Source organism: Henckelia pumila, chromosome 3, assembly GCF_033568475.1.
Source record: "Henckelia pumila isolate YLH828 chromosome 3, ASM3356847v2, whole genome shotgun sequence".
Taxonomy (NCBI): domain Eukaryota; kingdom Viridiplantae; phylum Streptophyta; class Magnoliopsida; order Lamiales; family Gesneriaceae; genus Henckelia; species Henckelia pumila.
The window spans coordinates 14,504,466-14,527,417 of NC_133122.1; positions in this window are offsets into that span (position 1 = coordinate 14,504,466).

Genomic DNA, 22,952 nt, shown 5'->3' on the forward strand with positions numbered 1-22,952 from the left:
CAACCCTTAATTATGTTTAAACACTTAATCTTGTAAAATGAGACTGAATTACTACATTCTCCTCCACTTAAGAGATTTGTTCATCGAAATCAGATCTTAAGTAAGAAAATTGCAATCATCGAGCAAAACTTTTTTATTACATCTGAACATTTTGAAATATATAGTACTGAAACCAAAAAACAATTAGAATAACCAAAGATGTTCCGAACGCATACGGCTCTCCAACTCTCAAGTAGCTTTTTCAGTGCCTCGACGTTACCACTGAACTAAAACGAGAGGAATGTTCTTGTTCCGCAACACCTTCTCTTTATTATCCAAATTCTGTAATGGTTAATCTGAAACGACCTCTACCTCTACAATAATTAATAATTAAATAAAATATGGATTTTCAAAAAAAAATTGGCATGACCAATCTGTTTATATTAAAACCCACCTGTCACAGACAACAAACTAAAAATACAACCGACAACACAGATAAACTAGACCGAGAAAATGAAAGAGAACCTAAGGGAAGAGGTTCGACATTTCAAACATCTGAAATTTAACAATTTAATATTTACATGCCAAAAAATAAATCTAAAAGTCATTACATTTACCAAATAAACAAAATAAATACTTCAAAACTTTCAAGTTTGAATAAATTCTGCAGAATACTGGCATAGATCGGAGGGATGTGTCGTGCTCGCATTGCAGTCCACTCGAGAGTCATGTCCCTCGATCTCAACGATAATCTAACCTGCACCAAGCATAGTAGTGAGCCTAAAGGCCCAGCAAGAATGCACTATGGAATAACAAGGGTTTAAAAATACATGTGTAATACTTAAAATACTTGTACTCATAATACCTTGAAAATTATTCGAAAAAGTTTTAAAAATGGGAGGAAGTGAGACTGGAACTAAAAGGAATCACGTATAAAGAACTCACGCAACTTTACTCAAACTCACGCTTTTAAACATGAACTGAAACTCACACTTTAAACTTGGAATTTTCCTTTGTAACTTTCAGAAACTTTCCCTTTAACTTTAACTTTGAACTTTAACTTTAACTTTTGCTCTGAAAATTCAGATCCTCGATTGTGACTCTTTTTGTTTTGATCGATCAATGACTACAGTACTATGCCGGCAAGGACGCCGAGATCTCTCCCGATGCCACATTGCCCCTCCTCTGGTTTGTTAGGGGAGCCGAGATGTTTCACGGTCGCACACTACACGTCTAATTTGGTAGGAGAGCTGAGATGTCTCTCAGCTGCACACTACACGTCCGTTTTTGGCAAGTGAATAGAGGCATCCCCCGACCGACATTGCACGTCTAAAGTCACAATCAAATTTCCTCATTCAACTTTTCATATTTAACTTTTCACATTTAACTTTAACTTTTCATCTTTTCATTATTCGAAACTCCGAGACTTGAATATGGCATTACTTGAAACTTTACTCACACGAAGGATGAGAACAAAAAGTTCGAAGACACGACTTCAAATGATTACATAAAACTTTGAGTCTTGGATGAATGACGTGTAAGTGGCCACCTCTAAACATATAGACTTCCTTAGAATCTGTTAGACTTAACCCCTTAATGAGTCAATACGGGCGTTCGGCCCGTGCGGCCCATAAACTAATCCATTCTTATCCGAATGACCTCCCATTCAAACCGACATCTTGTACAATCCTAAATCATCCCTAGGATCAGTCCTTAACCTCTAACGCAAGCCCGAGCAGCCCGTTCACTTTAGGTTCCCGGACAGCCCCTAAACTTCCTGGAAAACTGCTCTAGCCACTTCAACTTAATCCACCCTTTTCTTACCCGAAACTTACCCGAATTTAGCCAAATTTGAACCGACATGACCCCAACATCATAAAATTAAGTAGGACAAGATCACTCCATGTCCAGGTCTCTAAAGCACCAAAATCAAAACCCATTTCTAGAGACCAACCGCATGGAACAAAAAAAAATCTGCACTATCCCTTCATAACTTAAAACCTTTAAAACCCTTCGACAATTGACTACTCCACATTACAACCATCGAGACACCACCTAAGACTTCCTCTTTGACCAGAAAGTGCCCTTGAACTTGGCCTCGTGCCCGAAGCTAGCTCAAGTCAAGGTTTTAGCCCGACATGTTTCATCCGATCAACCCAATCGCCACAACCAAGTTCCTATCCTAAAATCCTCTAACTCCAGCCCTTAACACCCATCTAATGCATTGCCAAGACCACATTTTCACACCTATTAATCAACATGGACAGCCACTACACACATTCATCCATTTTTTCAAAATTCTAATTCAATTACCCACAATGATATGCCGAATTGTGTAAACTTTCAACGTTCAACTTGAAGAATATTACATAACATGATCAATGACACAAATCCACCCAAACACACATGGATTAGGATCGAATTTACACATGACAAATCTGAAATTTCTTCAAAATTTCGAAATGCTTCAGTTCAATGCAAGTTTTCACCTCAAATCAACATACAACACATTCTAACAACAAAAGAGATGAAAATTTCGAAATCACCACACCATGCCTACTGATTTTTGCACAAAAACCGTCCCATACACACATATAATGATGAAAAATTCGAATTAAATCAAGAATGGAGCAATAAACAGAATATTCAATGTTTGGTGTTCAAAAGAAGCACAAATCTTGCCTAGTTTTGAATTAACCAAGGAAATGGAGAAATGCAACTCTGAAACCTCACGTCCAGCAGCTGGTTTAACCTCCAAAGGGCGGCTCCAGGTCGGCACGGTGGTGGGTGATGGTCGGCGGTGGCTGGAGTGGCGGATAGATGGGTGGCTGATGACTTGTTCTTCAAGGGAGAGAGAGGGGCGGCTAGGCCGCTGGGGTTTGGGAAATGGAGTTTAATTGTGTTGTGTAGAGTGTTCTAATGTATTATATGTACTAGCAATCGATGTACACGCTCTGCATGTACGTAAATATTTTAATAACTACGTAGAATTATAATAAATATGAATTTTAATAATTTACAAATAATATATTGATATTAAAGAAAAGTACAATGAAATTAATTGAAATAGATCCTTAATTTTAGCAATACATAGTTAGTGGATGGTTTTTGATAGTGGGAGTGAGAATTGCAAATGTGTATTTTTACCATTTTACCCAATAATTTATATGAAGTATAATGTATTTTTTAGGGTTAAAATTGTAAATTTATAATGGTGTCATCAAACTCACCAAAGTAGTTTTTAAAAGGGTCTCAACCTTTATATATTGTATAGATATGTATTAGTGTATGTATGTATAGGTAGATGTGTGAGTGGAGTGTAGTCTTGAAAGTGCTACTACACTTAATAAAAGTGTTGTTTCCTCTATTACAATTTTAACTCTACAATTTTTGCACATATTTTATCTTCTAAGTTTAAAAATCCTAAAATTAAATATAAAAATTGAATTCTTAATAGTCCGGGTTCGAAAATGCTAATTTTGAAAAATATTGAAAATTATGCTCAAGAATGCACTTAAGCGATTTTTGGTACCCGAAAGTTCTAAAAACGGAAATTCTATTTATTTTCCTCAACCCCCATAAATTTTAACTCTCGAAATAAAATTTAAAGATTTACCGTCAAATCCACCGTCACCGTGTACCGGAGCCGGAGGTCACTGAACTCAAGAATTTCAAGATTAATTAACTTAATAATTAAAAAATTAAACATCTGAAGGAATTTAAACATTAACTCAGAAATTAAAATCAACACTTTAAATATTTTGATGTCACAACGATAAATAAAATATTTAAATAATAAAAAGAGCGATTAAAATAATTTAAACAAACTAGACGAACGTTTAAAAGCAATTTAAATAAATACACAAGCGGAATGAAAACTTTTAAAATGACTTGGACAGTTAAAAGCATTTAAATAAATAAGCTAGGCATTTGAAATAATTTAAAATAACTAACCGCGAAACTTATGTTATTTAAAATAAATAAGTTGGACAATAAAAATCATTTGAATAAGCAAGTCTTAAACCTTTAAAATCATTAAAACAAATAAGTAGTATAATAAAATAATTTAAATGAGTAAACTTAAACAATTAAAAACATTAATTAAATAGTTAGTACAATAAAATCATTTGAATAAATAATTAATATTTTATTAGCACATAATTTAAATAAAGAATTTAAATCAATTAAACTTAAAATAATAATCCTAATATTTATTAAATTTAATGCATGCAATTTAGTAGATTGGATTTTAGATGCTACATAATCCACATATGTCAAATCTGTATCCAGTTGTACTTCAGACGGCTGCAATATGTGAGACTCATTTGCCACATACCGTCGCAATAGTGATACATGAAACACACCGTGGATACTAGCTAGATAAGGAGGCAATGCTCGCCCCGTCGAATCGAGTGTCCAAAAAACACAAAAAATACTGGACGTGAGCTCTAAAGCTCAGCACGCTAGTACGGGTAAACATACAAATATGATGAATGAATGACGAAATATCTGGGTATCCTTATCTGGGATATATTGTATCAACCTGCTCAGGACTGGCACCTAGGATATGAGTTGTAGCCACGGGGAATCAAACCGATGGACCCAATGGACGTGAATCAAGGATGTCCCCATGAACACTAGAGCCTGCATGACCCATCGGTCAAAGTGACTCTCAGTGCCCCAATCGTCCAACAGGGCTGAGAGACCCTACTCAATTGGATCATCTCAAAAGATGTACATTCACAATATGATAGGAAAATGTCGCATAATAAATCCATGCAATAACATGATAATCATGACACATAAATGCAACAAAGCATGCATACTCGGTAGAAATCTCAATCAGTACTTATGTACCTCAACACACTCCTATATGTCCCCGCATCTACAGTCCATCACTACAATGCAAAATACCCAGACATCATCTATTATGCTTTAAAAGCTTTAACTAAGCTGTTACATACTTTTTAATATTTTTAGGGATCCAAAGTTATACATGCGTCAATCGTCAGCCCGCTGATGGCGACTGCCCGACAACTTGAGCACAACTCCGCTACGACTCCAAGACGCCTCCCTATCACCCGACCATCAAAAACTATGGCTAAAATCCCATATAAAGAGTCAAAAAACAAGAGAGGAAGTGTAGTAGCCCGTATCCGAATTAGCGATTAATGGTAATTAATCATTGATCATGTTTATATTAAGTAAATCATGATTAAGAAAAATACAGATGGATTATCGGAGTCCGGAAATGGACCCAGAATGATAAAAAATTGCCCGTAGGGTCGGGTGGAATGGACGTAACGTCCATGAAACGAAAGCAACGTTCCGGCCAATAGATGTCATCCATGATTTCAGCAAGATGACATCATTGCTTACGACCTTGATGGGACATCGGACGCAAAGTTCATGAACGGACGCAATGTTCGTCGTGCGAACCAATGCAACGATTGGGAACGGACGTTCCGTTCTGCGTCTATAAATAAGGGTGCCGATGCCTCATTTCAAACGCACCAATCATCTATTCTCTCTCAATTCCTTAGCCTTCTAACTTAGATCTAGGGAATTCTAGGCTTCCTTTGGGAAATCCGGAAGCGGCAGCACGGTCCAGACGTTGTAGCGGAGCTGTGGCCTAGTTTTGAGGCAATCGACAGCAAAGGGCTGAAGACGGACGCAGGTATAGCTTTTGCTTCATAAAAATATTTATGAGTATGTAATAGCTTAGTTAAGGCTTTTAGAGAACTATAATGATAGTAGTATCATTTGGATTTGTAGAGCGGATTGTAGGCGTGGATCTAGAACTGGTAGAGCTTGCCTAGTAGTTGAGGTATGGAAGTACTGTTCGAGATATTCTGACTGAGTATGCATGTATTATGTGACTGCATGATTTATTTTTCATGACTTTATGCTGCATTCATTGCATATTGAGTTATCTCTTTTGAGGTGTCTGGTATTAGGGTTTTACCCTATCCTATTATTGGATGGACTTCCATCGATTTGGGTCCGGAATATCCACTGGTATTGGTATGAGAGCCACCTCCTGAAGCGACGGCACAACGTGCTACATACCAGGGTCCAGCCTGTTTTGTTATCTGATCATTGGCCTCTAGTCTGTAGGCGGTACATTTTCATTCATGTATTTATATAACACTGTGTACTCATACTCTCGTGCTGAGCGTCTTATGCTCATGTCTCGTACTCTGTTGTATCTGGACACCCTATTCCATGGAGCAGGTTTGCGATTGGACGAGGCGGGTGGATCCAGGAAGAGCTAGGTAGCAGTTGGTCAGCTGGTGGGGTCACCTAGGGATTTTATTGTTGATTATTTGGGGATAATACATTATTTCGATATGGTTGTATAATATTTGGTTATTTGCAGATTCATTTCCTTTTGATTGTATTTTGATTTATTAGCTTCCGCAGTTTATTCTGGTTTCGTTTTAATTAAGTTAATTGCATGCTTAAGTTCTATTTAGTAGGTGATTCCGGTAAGGGTCACTACATTTATGGTATCAGAGCATGCATTGTTATCTTGGGATTTAGATTCTACATAAGATAACCATTGGGTTAATTTCGTGTAGATGGCAGATCGTGGTGATCAGAGTAGTCATGATAGTGGAGGTGGTCGCTGGGGAGACGGTGATCGTCATCGTCATCGGGAGCGCCATCATCGTCATCGTGATGACCATCGGCGATTTAGTATGCATCGGTTTCTGCAGATGGGTCCGAAGTCTTTGGTTGGAGGCGAGACCTCGAAGGATGCGGAAAACTGGTTGGAGCATATGGAGAGTTGTGTTCAGGCATTCCACTGTACTGAGGAGCAGAGGATGGAGACGCTTGGTTATCTGTTAGAGGGGCGAGCTCGTAAGTGGTGGAGGTTCACTTCTACACCATTTATTGCGGCGAGTGGAGTTGCTACTTGGGCTGAGTTCCGCACTGCTTTTCAGAGGCATTATTTTCCTCCTGCACTTTGCCAGGCTAAGGCGGGTGAGTTGTTGAGTCTCCTTCAGGGGACTATGTCGATTGACGAGTATCAGCAGAAGTTTTTCGACTTGTTGTCTTATTGCCCTGAGATTGCTGATAGTTCGCAGATGAAGTATAATATGTTCCTTCAGGGCCTGAATCCAGAGATCCATGACCGAGTAGCTGTCGGTGAGGATATGACTTATGAGGGGCTGGTGAATCGATGTCATCAGGTGGAGGATAGCATCCGGCGTAACAGGTCTTTCTCTCAGTCTAGGCATGCGAGTTCTTTGGGTCCTCGTGCTAAGTCTTTCAAGAAGTCTGGGTCTTCTTCTTCTTCTTCTTCTTCTGGTTCTGGTGGCGTGGTACGCTTTGGGAAGAAGGAGAAATGTGATCACTGTGGGAATAATCATCTGTCGGATAGATGCCGCAGAGCTACTGGAGCATGCTTTTGTTGTGGAGAGGTTGGCCATCTCCGGAGGGATTGCCCACTATCTGGGGAAGGCGGTTCAGGTTCTGGGTCAGGACAGGGTTTTTTTTTTTTTTATTTAGAAAACACCGCCGGAAGCGGGGGGGGGGGGGGGTAGGCAGACCCCTACCTGTATATAAAAAAAAATAACAATACAAGAAAGACTAAAGGAGGAGGGGGACAAGACCAAGACCTCCTCAAAAGGCGATACAAAAAGTCTAAATACATCAAAGCAGCTAGGGTATCTAAAGATACTACAATATACTCAACCCTAGAAACTGAGCAGTACAAGTAAAAATCAGTGACAACTAAAAATACAATGTCACCCTGAGTCATCATGATGAGCCAAAATATCATCAACATCCACGACTCCAGCTAGATGATAGCAAACCAGACAATGAAGCACGGACGGAGAGCAAAAGTCATCAAGAACAGCCGAAATATCATCACCATCCACAACTCAAGCTAGACGAGCAGACTGGGCAATTAAGCGCGGATGGAGAACTATCAAAAATCCCGAGCTGGACCAGTAAGTCAGAACTAAACTAGAAATATGTCCATGAAATCACGGTCTTCTGGAAAATCACTGTGCAAAATAGGTCGCCAAGTGAATAAGGGAAACCACAGTCCATCAGACCCAAAACAAGAGGTAGCAGAAAGGTGTATGTCTTAACTAAAACACATCCCGCCACCAACTATAATGTGAGACCATAAAAGAACCAGCGTCTGAACCCGCCAAAGAGGATAATCAACAAGAATCTAGCATCGGTCAAGGGGAAAACCATAGTAAACGCCCCACAAGATCGAACCCACTGAAAATCACGGCAAGCCAGGAATGGTAATAACATAAACTCCAATAGGCTCCGGGAAGAGACCGGAGAGCTATACCTGCAATGACAAATAAATATCTACATATATCTAAATCTAGGATGACCTAGACCAAAAAGGGAAGCAAACAAAGAAAAAGCAAAGCCCAAGAGAAACGGCTATAAAACGCGTGAGGCTATAAGTGAGCGTAAGGCTCTATGAGAACCTATATCTAAGGTAGTGAAGCCCTGCAGAAACAGAACGGGCCCAGGTAGCAATGTGAGAGGAGCTGCCCATGTCGATCATCATCCAAAAGCAAGAGCCAGGAAGGTGGAAACCATATATAACACCTGGCCAATCCATCTCCATGAGGAAGCAAAGCAAAAGCAGGGAGACTGACTAACTCCAAATACTCCGGAAAGAAACCGGAGAGCTGTACCTGCAATGAAAATAAATATCTACATATATCTAAATCTAGGATGACCTAGACCAAAAAAGGGGAGCAAACAAGAAAAAGGAAAGCCCAATAGAACCGGCTATCAATGAGCGTGAGGCTCTATGAAAACCTAGATCTAAGGTAAGGTAGCCCAGAAGAATCAGAACGGGCCAAGGCAGCAATGTGAGTGGGTAAGCGAGGACCAGACTCCAACAAACACTGCCTATGATCATGAGCATGCCGCGCCAGCGCATCTGCAACTGAATTCCTTTCCCTATAGATATGAGAGAAATGAACCGGCCTATTCCTCACCAGAATGCGCGTCCTCGAGACAATGTGGTCCAAATCCCAACGACACCTCCGAGATCATAAAATCTGAATGGCTATCTGGGAATCAGTCTCAATCCAAAGGGGAAAATGGCTAAGGTCAGAACAGAGAAGGATACCCCTCCAAACCGCCCAAAGCTCTGCATGGACATTGGACCCCGGACCGATGAACTCATAGAAAAAAGCCACAAACCGCCCCAAAGAATCCCTGACAACCCCTCCCACAGAAGACTCACCCAGGTTCCCTCTCGAGCTCCCATCAACATTAAGCTTGAAGAACCCAGGCAGGGGCCTCAACCAACGGACAATGGCAGTCTTATGTGTCCGTTGGATGCCAACCGAGATGCCCATCCAACGCGCAGCCTGAATAGCCCCCAGCCAGAGGCGGGGCTTGATGGTGGCTGCAGAATGGGCAAGTCAATCTCAAGTACGATAAGATCTGGAATTTGACCGTCTCCGCAGATGAGGGTAAGTGACGGTGCTTAGAATCATTTCGTGCAGTCAAAAGGAACCAAAGCACGACGAAAGGAATGAACTCCTTCACATTACCCCCAGGAGACCACTCTTGACCCCTCTTCCAAGCACTGAGGAACAATCTGAAGTCCTCAGTAATGGGGATGCGAACACGGAAGATAGCCCCAAAGAAATGCCACATGGAATGGGCTATGGGACCGTCAATAAAAATGTGTGTGAGCGTCTCCGACATCTCACAACACTGATATCTGGATGCAAGCGCAAACCCGCGCTGCTGAAGAACCTCATCCACCGGTAACCATCGATGCCAGAATCTCCACAGAAAGAAGGACATGGTGGGCCTCATCCAACGCCCCCAACAGGTGGTCAGAATATCCGAAACCAGTCCTCTCGGACGGACCTGCTCCCACGCAGATCTCACAGAAAAAGCACCATCAGTGCTGTGGATCCAAATAGCCACATCAGGCTCGTCCACCAGGATAGGAATCTGTGTGATCTCCTCTGCCAACGAGGGAGCAACAACAACACAGAGAAGATCGAAATCCCAAACTCCCTCCGAAATGAAGCTAGAAACAGACACTCCCCTATCCCCTCTGACATCGCATCTGCTCGACAGAGGGGTATCACCCACCCAGGTATCATCCCAGAAAGAAACCTCCCCGTAGCAAATTCTCCATCTGATGCCAGGCTCCGCACGAGGCCGAACCTGGAGCATACGATGCCAAGTTGGAGAAATAGCACCACGGGAGGTGGCAAAAATAGGGCTCTGAGTCTGGCAATACTTCCTCATGAGTAATCTCACCCAGAGAGAGGAGCCCTGTCTAAATCTGAACCATAGCTTCAAGGAGAAGCTATCGACAATGTCTTTGAGCCGTCGAAACCCAAGGCCCCCTTCTTTCACCGGGAGGCAAGCACGAGACCAACGAGCCACGTGCCACTTATTCTCCAAGGGTCTAGATCCCCAGAGGAAAGCATTAAAGATGAGCTCCAATCTCTCCATGACAGCCAAAGGAGGCAGAATCACCTGGCAGAGATAGATCGGGATCGAAAGGAGCACGCTAATGATCAGGGTCATCCTGCTCCCAGGGGCGAGGGAGCGAGTCTCCCAACCCTCCAGCTTTTTCCGGACCGACTGCAGAATGGACTCAAACAACGAGCACTTTCGGTTCCCACGGAAAAGCGGAGCTCCAAGGTATCTCAAAGGCAGCTGTCCCTCCGCAAACCCTGTGATGCGCAGCAAGCGAGAGCGGCGACGAGCAGTACACCGCGGAGGAAAGATCATGGCACTCTTGGCCACATTGACCAATTGACCCGAACAATTCTCATAATGAGCCAAGAAATCTTTGAGGCCCTGCATACCCCGAGACCCCCCATTGGCAAAAATAATGACATCATCAGCATAAGCCAGATGGGAGATCATCATATCACACCCAGAGCGGTACCTCAGATCGACGTTCTGAAGGAACAACTGATCCTGTAGTAGCCCGTATCCAAAATCAGTGATTTAGCGTTAATCAAATCATTAATCCTATTAAGTAAGAGTAAACGTGATTAAGGGAACTCTTAATGGATTATCGGAGTCCAGAATTAAATTCAGAACACTTGAAAATGGTTTGAAGGTTGTCGAGTTCGGAGGCTCTGAAGTTAAGGATCAGACGGTCCGAAGTCAGGGTTCGGACGTTCCAAAGAGTGGTTCGGATGCTCCGATCTTGCTGCCGACAGTCGTCATGGATGACATCATCATGCTGACATAAGCAATGACGTAATATTGGTATCGAACGATCCGAAGTCGAGATCGGACACTCCGAAGACCAGTTCGGACGATCCGAACTCTGCCTATAAATAGGAGGGCCGAGATTCAGATTTAGACGCACCAATCACCTCTTCTCTCTCAATTCCTTAGCCTTCCAGCTCAGATCTAGGGAATTCTAGGCGTCCCGTGGGGAATCCGGAAGTGGCATAGCGATCCTGGCGTCGTAGCGGAGCTGTGGCCTAGTTTTGAGGCACTCGACAGCAAAGGGCTAACGACGGACGAAGGTATAGCTTTTGCTTCCTAAAAATATTTAGGAGTATGCTTTAGCTTAGTTAAGGCTTTTAAAGCGCTATAATGATAGTAGTATCATTTGGCAGTGTAGAGCAGACTATAGGCGTGGACCTAGAGTTGGTAGAGTTTGCACTGATTTGAGGTACGAAAGTACTGTTCGAGATATTCTGACTGAGTATGCATGTATTATGTGACTGCATGGTTTATATGTCATTGATTTATGCTGCATTCATTTGCATATTGAGCTATCTCCTTCGAGATGTCTGTTAGTAGGGTTTTTCCCTATCCTGTTAGTGATTGGACTTCCATCGATTTGGGTCTGGAATATCCACTTGTATTATGGTATGGGAGCCACCTCCTGAAGCGACGGCATAGCGTGCTACATACCAGGGCCCGGTCTGTCTCTGTTATCTGATCCTTGACCTCGAGTTTATAGGGAGTTCACTTTGCATGCATGTATACTCATACTCTCGTACTGAGCATTTTATTCTCACATCTCGTACTCTGTGTTTTTGGACACCCTATTCCATGGGGCAGGTTTGCGATTGGATGAGGCGGGTGGTTCCAAGAGGGGCTAGGCAATGGTTGGCCAGCTGGAGCTTCGTCTAGGTTTATTTCTGTTGTTTTGGGTTGATACAGCTTTCGATTTGGTTGTATAATCTATTTTGGATATTTACAGATTCCTTGCCTTGGGATTGTAATTTTAGTAATGTTTCCGCAGTTTATTCTGATATCTGTTTATTAAGTTAATTGCATGCCTAAGTTATGTTTAGTAGGTGATCCGGGTAAGGGTCACTACATTTATGGTATCAGAGCATGCATAAGTATTCTTGGGATTTAGTCTCATCATGAGGTATTTTTGTAGATGGCAAACTACGATGATGAGAGTAGCCACGAAAGTGGAGGCAGTCGTTGGGGCGATGCCGACCGAGAGCATCGTCGAGAACGGCGTCATCGTCATCATGACGACGAGCGTTTCACTGTGCGTCGATTCTTAGCTATGGGTCCTAAGCCCTTAGTTGGAGGTGAGTCTCCGGAGGATGCGAAGAATTGGTTAGACCGCATGGAGACGACTTTTCAGACTTTTCACTGCACCGAGGAGCAGAAGATGGAGACCCTTGGCTATCTTCTCGATGGGCGAGCCCGTAGGTGGTGGAGGTTTACTTCTGCACCCTTTATTGCGACGAGAGGAGTGGCCACCTAGGCGGAGTTCCGCACAGCTTTTCAGAAGCTGTATTTTCCTCCTGCACTCCGCCAGTCGAAGGTAGGCGAGCTACTGAGTCTGCGATAGGGAGCCATGTCTATCGATGAGTATCAGCAGAAGTTCTTTGATCTGCTATCCTATTGCCCCGAGATTGCTGATAGCTCTGGGATGAAGTATAATCTGTTCCTTCAGGGCCTTAACCCTGAGATCCATGATGGTGTGGCGGTTGGCGACGACATGTCCTACGAGGGTTTGGTGAGCCGTTGTCACCAGGCGGAGGACAACATTCGACAGAACAGGTCTTTCCCTCAGTCGAGGCCTGCTAGTTCTTTGGGTCCCCGTGCCCAATCTTTTAAGAAGTCTGGATCTAATTCTTCTTCCTCTGCCTCTGCTGGTGTTGTCCGTTTCGGTAAGAAGGACAAGTGTGATCACTGTGGGAAGAACCATCCATCCGACAAGTGCCGTAGAGCTTCTGGAGCTTGTTTCCGTTGTGGAGAGACTGGTCATATCCGGAGGGATTGTCCACTATCTGGGGGAGGCGGTTCTGGTTCTGGTTCAGGATCTGGTTCTCAGGCCACCGTTCAGCAGAGGTCGCAGGGACAGCCTGCTGGGAGTTCTCATTTGAGGCCACGAGCTTCTGGCCAGGTGTTTGCCCTGAGACATGATCAGGCAGTGGAGGAGAATGAGAAAGTCATCGCAGGTACATTTATGCTTTATGGTATACCTGCTCTTGTACTTATTGACACTGGTGCATCTCATTCCTTCATTTCTGCACGATTTGTTAAGAGGCATAAGTTACCATGCATTGAACTAGATGTAGTGATGTCTGTTTCTACTCCGACGGGCCAATCTGCTTTGGCTAAGCGTCTAGTGATGGGTTGCCCTTTAGAGTTCAAAGGGAACATTCTGTTAGCAAATCTTATGGTCCTGGCGATGGACGACTTTGATTTCATTCTGGGAAAAGATATGTTGACTACCTATCGAGCTTCAGTGGACTGCTATCAGAGATTAGTACGCTTTCATCCGGAGGGGAATGAGAGCTGGTTTTTCTATGGAGAGGGCGCTCGACCCCCGATGCCATTGGTATCAGATTTGAGAGCCTGTCGAGCTCTAGAGTCTGGCGGGGAAGGCTACCTTATCTATGCAGTTGATTTGTCCGCTGAGAGCATTGGGATAGAAAGTATTCCGGTCATGGATGAATTCTCAGATGTATTTCCTGATGAGATTCCGGGTTTTCCTCCTGCTAGGAAGTCAAGTTTGGCATAGAGTTGATGTCGGGTACTTCACCTATTTCTTGAGCATCGTATCATCTGGCTCCGTCAGAGATGCGTGAGTTGAAAAATCAGCTACAGGATCTTTTGGACAAGGGGTACATTTTTCCTAGTGTATCTCCTTGGGAAGCTCCTGTTCTTTTTGTAAAGAAAAAGGATGGGTCGATGCGGCTGTGCATTGACTATCGGCAGCTGAATCGAGTCACTGTGAAGAACAAGTATCCGTTGCCTCGTATTGATGACTTGTTTGATCAGCTGCAGGGCACGTCAGTTTACTCCAAGATTGACTTGAGATCTGGGTATCATCAGTTGAGAGTCCGTGATCAGGACCTAGCCAAGAATGCATTCCGTACTCGCTATGGGCATTACAAGTTCCTAGTGATGCCATTTGGTTTGACTAATGCGCCGGCTATGTTCATGGATCTGATGAACCGTGTCTTCAGGGAGTATTTGGACAAGTTTGTCGTGGTCTTCATTGACGACATCTTGGTATATTTGCGTAATATGAAAGAGCATGTTTCTCACTTGCGGTTGGTACTGCAGACACTTCGAGATGAGCAGTTGTACGCCAAGCTGAGCAAGTGTGAGTTCTGGATGGATCGAGTGGTCTTTCTTGGACATATCATATCCAGGGAGGGGATTTCTGTTGATCCAAGCAAGATTGAAGCAGTACTTAATTGGTCGCGTCCGACGACAGTTGCTGAGATCCGTAGTTTTCTGGGTCTAGCAGGTTATTATCGTCACTTCATTCTGAACTTCTCTCAACTAGCTCGACCTTTGAAGCAGCTTACCCGCAAGGGTGTGGATTTCGAGTGGTCCTCCGAGTGTGAGGAGAATTTTTGTGAGATTCGACGGCGGTTGACTTCTGCGCCAGTGTTGGCATTACCGTCAGGATCTCGAGGGTATGTGGTATACACTGATGCTTCTCTTCAGGGGTTAGGTTGTGTCCTGACTCAGAATGGGCATGTGATCACATACGCTTCTAGACAGCTAAAGCTTCACGAGGACAACTACCCAGTCCATGATTTGGAGTTAGCAGCCATTGTGTTCGCTTTGAAGATCTGGCGTCATTATCTGTATGACGAGAAATTTGAGATCTTCACTGACCATAAGAGTCTCAAGTATTTGTTCACTTAGGCGGAGTTGAACATGAGGCAGAGACATTGGATGGACTTACTTAAGGACTATGATTGCGAGATTAAGTACCATCCGGGAGCTGCTAATCTCACCGCTGATGCATTGAGTCGCAAGGTGCGACTATCCGCACTTCAGACTTGTTCGATGTCTAGTGCGATCAGTGACTGTTGTACTTCGGGATATACCTTCAAGCATAAGAAAGGTATGCAGAGTATCCAGATGTTTGCGATACTATCTGAGCCAGCTTTGTATTCGCGGATTCGAGATGCTCAGATGTCTGATTCAAAGACCCAGCGTTTGGCTTGTCTAGCTAACGAGGGTAGCTCATCTGGATTTCACTATCAATCAGATGACATTCTGTGTTTGTCTGATAGACTTGTGATTCCGCAGGATGAAGAGTTGCGAGAGGAGATTTTGTCTCAAGCACATCGCACTAAGTTGAGTATTCATCTAGGGAGCAACAAGATGTACAAGGATCTACGTACTCGTTTCTGGTGGAAGGGAATGAAACGCAGTGTTTATCAGTTTGTTTCGAGATGTTTGGTGTGTCAACAGGTCAAGGCAGAGAACCGACGACCTGGAGGATTGCTTCACAGTCTGCCTATTCCTGAATGGAAATGGGAGTTTATCACAATGGACTTTGTGACCCATTTGCCGGTATCCCCGAGGAACTGTGATGCTATCTGGGTTGTGGTGGACCGACTCACCAAGTCAGCGCATTTCATTGCCTATAGCCGAGAGTACTCTGTGGATCGCATGGCACAGATGTACATTCAGGAGATCGTTCGACTTCATGGAGTGCCTGTGAGCATTGTCAGCGATCGGGACCCCAGGTTTACTTCTAGATTCTGGGGAAGTGTTCAGCGTGCGATGGGTACTACTCTCAGTTTGAGTACTGTCTATCATCTGGAGACTGATGGTCAGTCGGAGCGCACTATCCGTACTTTGGAGGATATTCTTAGAGCGTGCGTCATGGATTTTGGTTCAGCCTGGCAGGATCATTTGCCATTGATCGAGTTCGCGTACAACAACAGCTATCATACTAGTATTGGGATGACATCTTTTGAGGCGTTGTACGGGCGACGTTGTCGTACTCCACTCTTCTGGGAGGAAGTGGGGGAGAGACAGGCTGAGGGACCGAAGTTTATCCAGCAGGCGATAGACATTGTTGATCAGATCAAGAAACGGATTAAGATTGCACAGGATCGTCAGGCCAGCTATGCTAATATCAAGCGTAGGCCTTTGCAGTTCGATGTCGGGGAGAAAGTGTTTCTGAGAGTGTCACCTTTCCGCAAGATTCTCAGATTTGGCCTTAAGGGCAAGTTGTCTCCCAGATTTATCGGTCCGTTTGAGATCTTGGAGAGCATCGGCGATTTGGCTTATCGACTAGCTTTGCCACCGCATCTATCCAGTATTCACGATGTGTTCCACGTATCTCTGTTGCGACGGTATGTGACGGATGAATCTCATATTCTACAGCGGTCTGAGGTTCAGGTGAACAAGGATTTGACCTATGTTGAGAAACCTATTCGTATCCTGGATTATAAGGATAAGGTTTTGCGGAACAAAGTCATTCCTTTGGTTTTAGTTCAGTGTCAGCGCCGAGGCACTGAGGAATCTACTTGGGAGCTTGAGGACAGGATGCGTGAAGACCATCCTGAGTTGTTTTGATTTCATTCTTAAGATGTATTCAGCTGCAAAATTTTGTAAACGTTTGATTTGAATAAAGAATGTTTCTGATTTCTGTTTTACATTCAGTACTTAAGATCTGTTTTCGAGGAAAAAACATCTTAAGTGGGGGAGAATGTAGTAGCCCGTACCCAAAATCAGTGATTTAGCATTAATCAAATCATTAATCCTATTAAGTAAGAGTAAACGTGATTAAGGGAACTCTTAATGGATTATTGGAGTCCGGAATTGGATTCAGAACACTTGAAAATGGTTTCAAGGTTGTCGAGTTTGGAGGCTCTGAAGTTAAGGATCAGACGGTCCGAAGTCAGGGTTCGGACGTTCCGAAGAGTGGTTCGGACGCTCCGATCTTGCTGCCGACAGTCGTCATGGATGATTTCATCATGCTGATGTAAGCAATGACGTAATATTGGGATCAGACGATCCGAAGTCGAGATCGGACGCTCTGATCGTGTTCGGATGCTCCGAAGACAAGTTCGGACGATCCGAACTCCGCCTATAAATAGGAGGTCCGAGATTCAGATTTAGAAGCACCAATCACCTCTTCTCTCTCAATTACTTAGCCTTCCAGCTCAGATCTAGGGAATTCTAGGTGTCCCGTGGGGAATCCGGAAGTGGCATAGCGATCCAGGCGTCGTAGCGGAGCTGTGGCCTAGTTTTGAGGCACTCGACAGCAAAGGGATAACGACGGACGAAGGTATAGCTTTTGCTTCCTAAAAATATTTAGGAGTACGCTTTAGCTTAGTTAAGGCTTTTAGAGCGCTATAATGATAGTAGTATCATTTGGCAGTGTAGAGCAGACTATAGGCGTGGACCTAGAGTTGGTAGAGCTTGCACTGATTTGAGGTACGAAAGTACTGTTCGAGATATCCTGACTGAGTATGCATGTATTATGTGACTGCATGGTTTATATGTCATTGATTTATGCTGCATTCATTTTCATACTGAGCTATCTCCTTCGAGATGTCTGTTAGTAGGGTTTTTTCCTATCCTGTTAGTGGTTGGACTTCCATCGATTTGGGTCCGGCATATCCACTTGTATTATGGTATGGGAGCCACCTCCTGAAGCGACGGCATAGTGTGCTACATACCAGGGCCCGGTCTGTCTCTATTATCTGATCCTTGACCTCGAGTTTATAGGGAGTTCACTTTGCATGCATGTATACTCATACTCTCGTACTGAGCGTTTTATGCTCACGTCTCGTACTCTGTGTTTCTGGACACCCTATTCCATGGGGCAGGTTTGCGATTGGACGAGGCGGGTGGTTCCAAGAGGGGCTAGGCAGTGGTTGTCCAGCTGGAGCTTCGTCTAGGTTTATTTCTATTGTTTTGGGTTGATACAGCTTTCGATTTGGTTGTATAATCTATTTTGGATATTTACAGATTCCTTGCCTTGGGATTGTAATTTTAGTAATGTTTTCGCAGTTTATTCTGATATCTATTTATTAAGTTAATTGCATGCCTAAGTTCTGTTTAGTAGGTGATTCGGGTAAGGGTCACTACAGATCTAGACCGCGAGACAGGTACTCCGCCGCAAGAATGAAGAGAAGGGGGGACAAAGGATCCCCCTGTCTCAAACCCCTCGTAGAGCCAAAGAAACCAGCGGGAGTACCATTGACATTGACCGAGAACTTGCAGAAAGAAATGCAAGCCCTCACCATCCTCACAACCTTCTCGGAGAATCCGAACTGCCTAAGGACATCCAGGAGAAAAGACCATTGGACTCTGTCATAGGCCTTAGCCATGTCCAACTTCAGGATGACGTTGCCACCATGGGCAGGGAGATTAAGACTGTGAGTGAGCTCCTGGGCAAGAAGGATATTATCAGAGATCATCCGACCCGGCACGAGTCCACTCTGACTATGAGAAATAAGACCCCCAACCACTGACTTCAGCCGAGAGTACAAAAGCTTCGAGATGATCTTATTCGTGACATTACACAGGCTGATGGGACGGAAATCCGTCCAAGCATGAGCACCCTCGACTTTGGGAACCAAAGTGATCGTGGTGGCAGTGAAGCCCTGGGGCAAAGGGGAACCCTGGAAAAATTCAAGGACAGCGTCCATGATGTCCTGCTGCACAAAATCCCAGCAGTGCTGAAAGAAGGCCGAGGAGTACCCATCAGGGCCCGCCACACTATCCCTAGAGATGGAAAAGACAATCGAGCGACCTCCTCCAAAGAGGGGGTTGTCGAGATGCAGAAGTTCTCCGCCTCCGAGATCACCGGGGAAAAACCAGAAAAATCTGGGATATCCAGGACAGAAGGATCCCCGGAGAGGAGGCGCTGGAAGTAGGCAGCCTTGGACTGCTGGATCAGGGCCGTGGAGGTAAGGCAGGTCCCATCCTCCCAAATGCGAAAGATCTTGTTGGTCACCCGCTTCTTCTTGACCATGTTATGAAAGAGCTTCGTGTTCCTCTCCCCATCCTCAAGCCAATTGCAAGCGGCTTTTTGCTTCCAGAAATCCGCCTCCATGGCAGTGACCCTAGACAGATCCTCATTGCACTTGGACAAAAGAGTCCAGCGGTGTCCGAGGGGTCCGCTTCATAGGCCGTCTCACCAAGTCTGACAGACTTCTCCGCCTCAGCGATCTTATCACAAATGTTCCCAAAAACATCCCGGTTCCACCACTTAAGGTGGCCCTTCAGACGTTTTAGCTTCGCAAAAAGCTTGGGCATCCCCTGCAGATGACAGGGAATGTTCCAATTCAGCCTGACAGTCTGAAGGAACCCAGGGTGACAAATCCACATACTCTGGAACCGAAAAGAACTCGGTCCCCGAGCGAAAACAGGGGCAGATACCAAAAGGGGGCAATGGTCCGAGACAGTGCGGCCAAGGTGTTCAACCCTAATAGAGTTGAAATGATCACCCCAATCCACAGAGACAAAAACCCTATCCAGACGCTTCCAAATGGTATTATTCGTCCAAGTGAACGAAGAGCCCTCAAAACCAGCGTCAACCAGGGCGGAATCCAAAACAAAACTGTTTAACTCATCCATAGGGAGTTGCCTCCCACCAGACGAGCCAAGACACTCGGAGGCATCCCTCACGACATTAAAATCCCCCCAACAAGCCAAGGACCACTATTAGGCTTAACCTGCAACAAAGAAGCCCACAAGTCGCGCCGTCCAATGTAGTCACACTTGGCATAGACAAAAGAACAAAAGACATCAACCGGCAGAAAGGGGGCCGACACACGAAGATGAATGAATTGAGTGTGATAAAAAACACACTCAGCCTTCACATCCTCAGACATGAATACCCAGATATGACTAGAGAGATTCGACAGAACTCTTTGAAAACCGAGGCGACGCGTCATATAACGCTGATCAAGAGCAATCATTGGCTCCAAAATGGCCAAAATCTTAATACGCTTCTCCTTCACCAAGGCATGAAGCCTCTCTTGGGACTCAGAACTCCTGAGTCCCCTGATGTTCCATATGAGACAATTCATTTGGAATGGACAGGGTAAGGCCCCGTCTTCTTTCGAGACTCATGGCGAGTCTGCAGACGCTTCGTATCCGAGCAAAGCGTTCTCTTGGAGGACAGGTTGGACAAATAATTGTCCACATATTCCCTCCCAAGCTCTCTCCCATCACACGATTCAGTACCATAAAATGATCCTGAATCATCCTCACTGACGTCCTCAGTCATCGGGCCAAATTCCTGACAAAGACGACCCTGCTAAGAAATGAGCCCCTCAATGAACAAGGAGGAATTCTCCCCAGGAGTCCTAGGATTCAAAGGAATTGTGTGACTGCTATGATTCTAAATAAAAATAGTAGTTTCCACAGGAGCAAAAACCTGGACGCCATGCGAAGGTCCCAGATCCTCCGCACAAACCACAAAAGAGGGATCCTCTACCTTCTCAACTCGCTGATCCCAAGGAAAACCTGGACAAATGTCAAACCCAGCCTCGAAAATATGGGCAGACTGGGGACAATGGACTGCTTGGGGAATTAGGACTGATGGGGTACTATGGACTGACTGGGGAATATGGACTGACGGGGTAATCTGGACTGACTTGGGAAAATGGACTGACTGAGGAACAGGAGCACTATCTCTCTCCACAGGGAGATCCGGGCTCGGATCCATACTTTCATCCGGGTCCACAGTCCTCAACACTGATCGACAAAGATCGGGCTCCTCTGGCAAAGACTCCAGCACCTCAAAAGCATTCTTGGTGCGCTGGTCAGCCATGACAGGCTGCCGACGCTGAGGTTGGCGTCTTCTCCTCTTAATGGCCCAATTACCTGGCCCCGTGACAAAAGGCTCAGGGCCTGCTGGTGTCACAGAGGTGCACTCCTCCGGAGGATGTAGCGCGGAACCCTCTACCACATTCTTGCCCTTCCCAATAGCTGGTCTCGGACGTTGAGGCCTAGGATTTTTCCCATGGGAATAGCACACAGAATTTGAGTGCCCCAACATCTTGCAATCAGTGCAGTAGGAAGGCACCCTCTCATACACAACCTCAATCTCTTGGGTATGCTCAACCCAACCCACCCACACATGCTTGATTCTCTCTTCGAGAACATTGAGCTCCACACAAACACAGGTAAAAGCCCCTCTCGATATCTCAGCCGTATGCTCATCCAATTTGATAGGGTTTCTCAAAATCTTGGCCAGAGCATACAGACTTTTCTTGTTATACAAGTGCAAAGGAAGCTTTGGGAATCTAACACAGACCGGAGCAATGGGCGATTCTGCCTCAAATTTGAACTCGGGGGTCCACTTACAAAAGCGGATCCCGACAGCTCCCACAAAACCCCTCCCTTCATCCAAAGACGAGCATAATACCCTTCACAAAAAAGAGTAATGACCAAATAACCCCTATGAAGGAATTTCAGATTAAACGAGGTCTTAAGTCCCAATTTCAAGAAAGCAGATAAAATCAAACTGTTGGGAGCAGAGACCGATTACCCGTAATTTTCCCCACAAGCGCAAACTTAAAAGTCTCAATGAGGGAAGAAATTACCTCATCTGGGAATCGAATACCCGGTTTTCCATCCCGAAAAATTGGCTCCGGAAGATCCTCCATCGAATTGATCACATCAGCAAAGCTCTCCTCGAAGCTCGAGGAGATGGAGGCGCTAAATCATCCCGAAATGAAACAGGGACTGAATCAGCAATTTTGGAGCTAGAGTTGACCACATGGTCAAATATTTTGACTTGAGAGTCCAAGTCAACCATTTGAAGGTCAACCTCTCCAATTTTGACTCCATAGTCAACAATTTTGACTGCATTGACCACGGGTTGGACTTTTGGGTTGACCCACTGAGTGCGGCCGATTGACTCGCCCAAGTAAACTCGCGAGTCAGCGGACGGCGAACCCCCGACGGACGGCGAGGAGGTGGAGAACACGAAATTGGGGTCCAAATGTGCAGACTCAGGCGGCGGAGGGGTGAAAATTGCTGGACTCGGTGCGGAGCTCGGTGAAGACACTTGAATTTGGGCGTTTACCACCGACGGTGAGAAACCAGCAATTGGAGGGTGGGAAATACGGGTAGGGATCAGAGGAGGCTGCGGCAGAAAGGAATTGAAAAATGGATGAGCCACGACGGAAATCCATGGCCTGAGCTCGCCTGAAATGGAATAAAGGAGATCAAGCTCGCGGTGAACAGTGGCAGCGTCTGGTTAGGAGCTGAAAACTTGGTAATCTGAGAAGTAAAAGGCTTGGCAATGGTCGGAAATGAAAGGGAAGATGAAGACGACACTGACCCAGGGTGGCCGTTGCCTGAAACGGAGCAGATCAGAGCAGCCATCGGACCCGTGATTTGGGGCATTTCGGGAGCTGATTTGGCCGGCCAAATGACGTCCAATTGGCCTGAAATTTGGACTGTAGGGTCGCCGTGACGAGGCGAGTCTGGTGGGGTGGTTGGCCGGCCGGGAACCGGCAGAAGCATGGCCCCCAATAGTATTTATTAAGGACCAAGTTCTTATATTATATTATTTATTAAATATCCCAAATAGTTTATACTCATACCGGTAAGGAGTTAGATCCCATATAGTTTAGACTCATGATGGTCCGGAGTCCCATTTATTTTATTTATAAGGCTCGTGTCGGGCCGCGAGCACTTCTTAATCTGGCCAAGTGTACCTGGTCGATTGGATGAGTTTTTATGTAGGTGGGCCCCACAGCACGCCCTGGGACGAA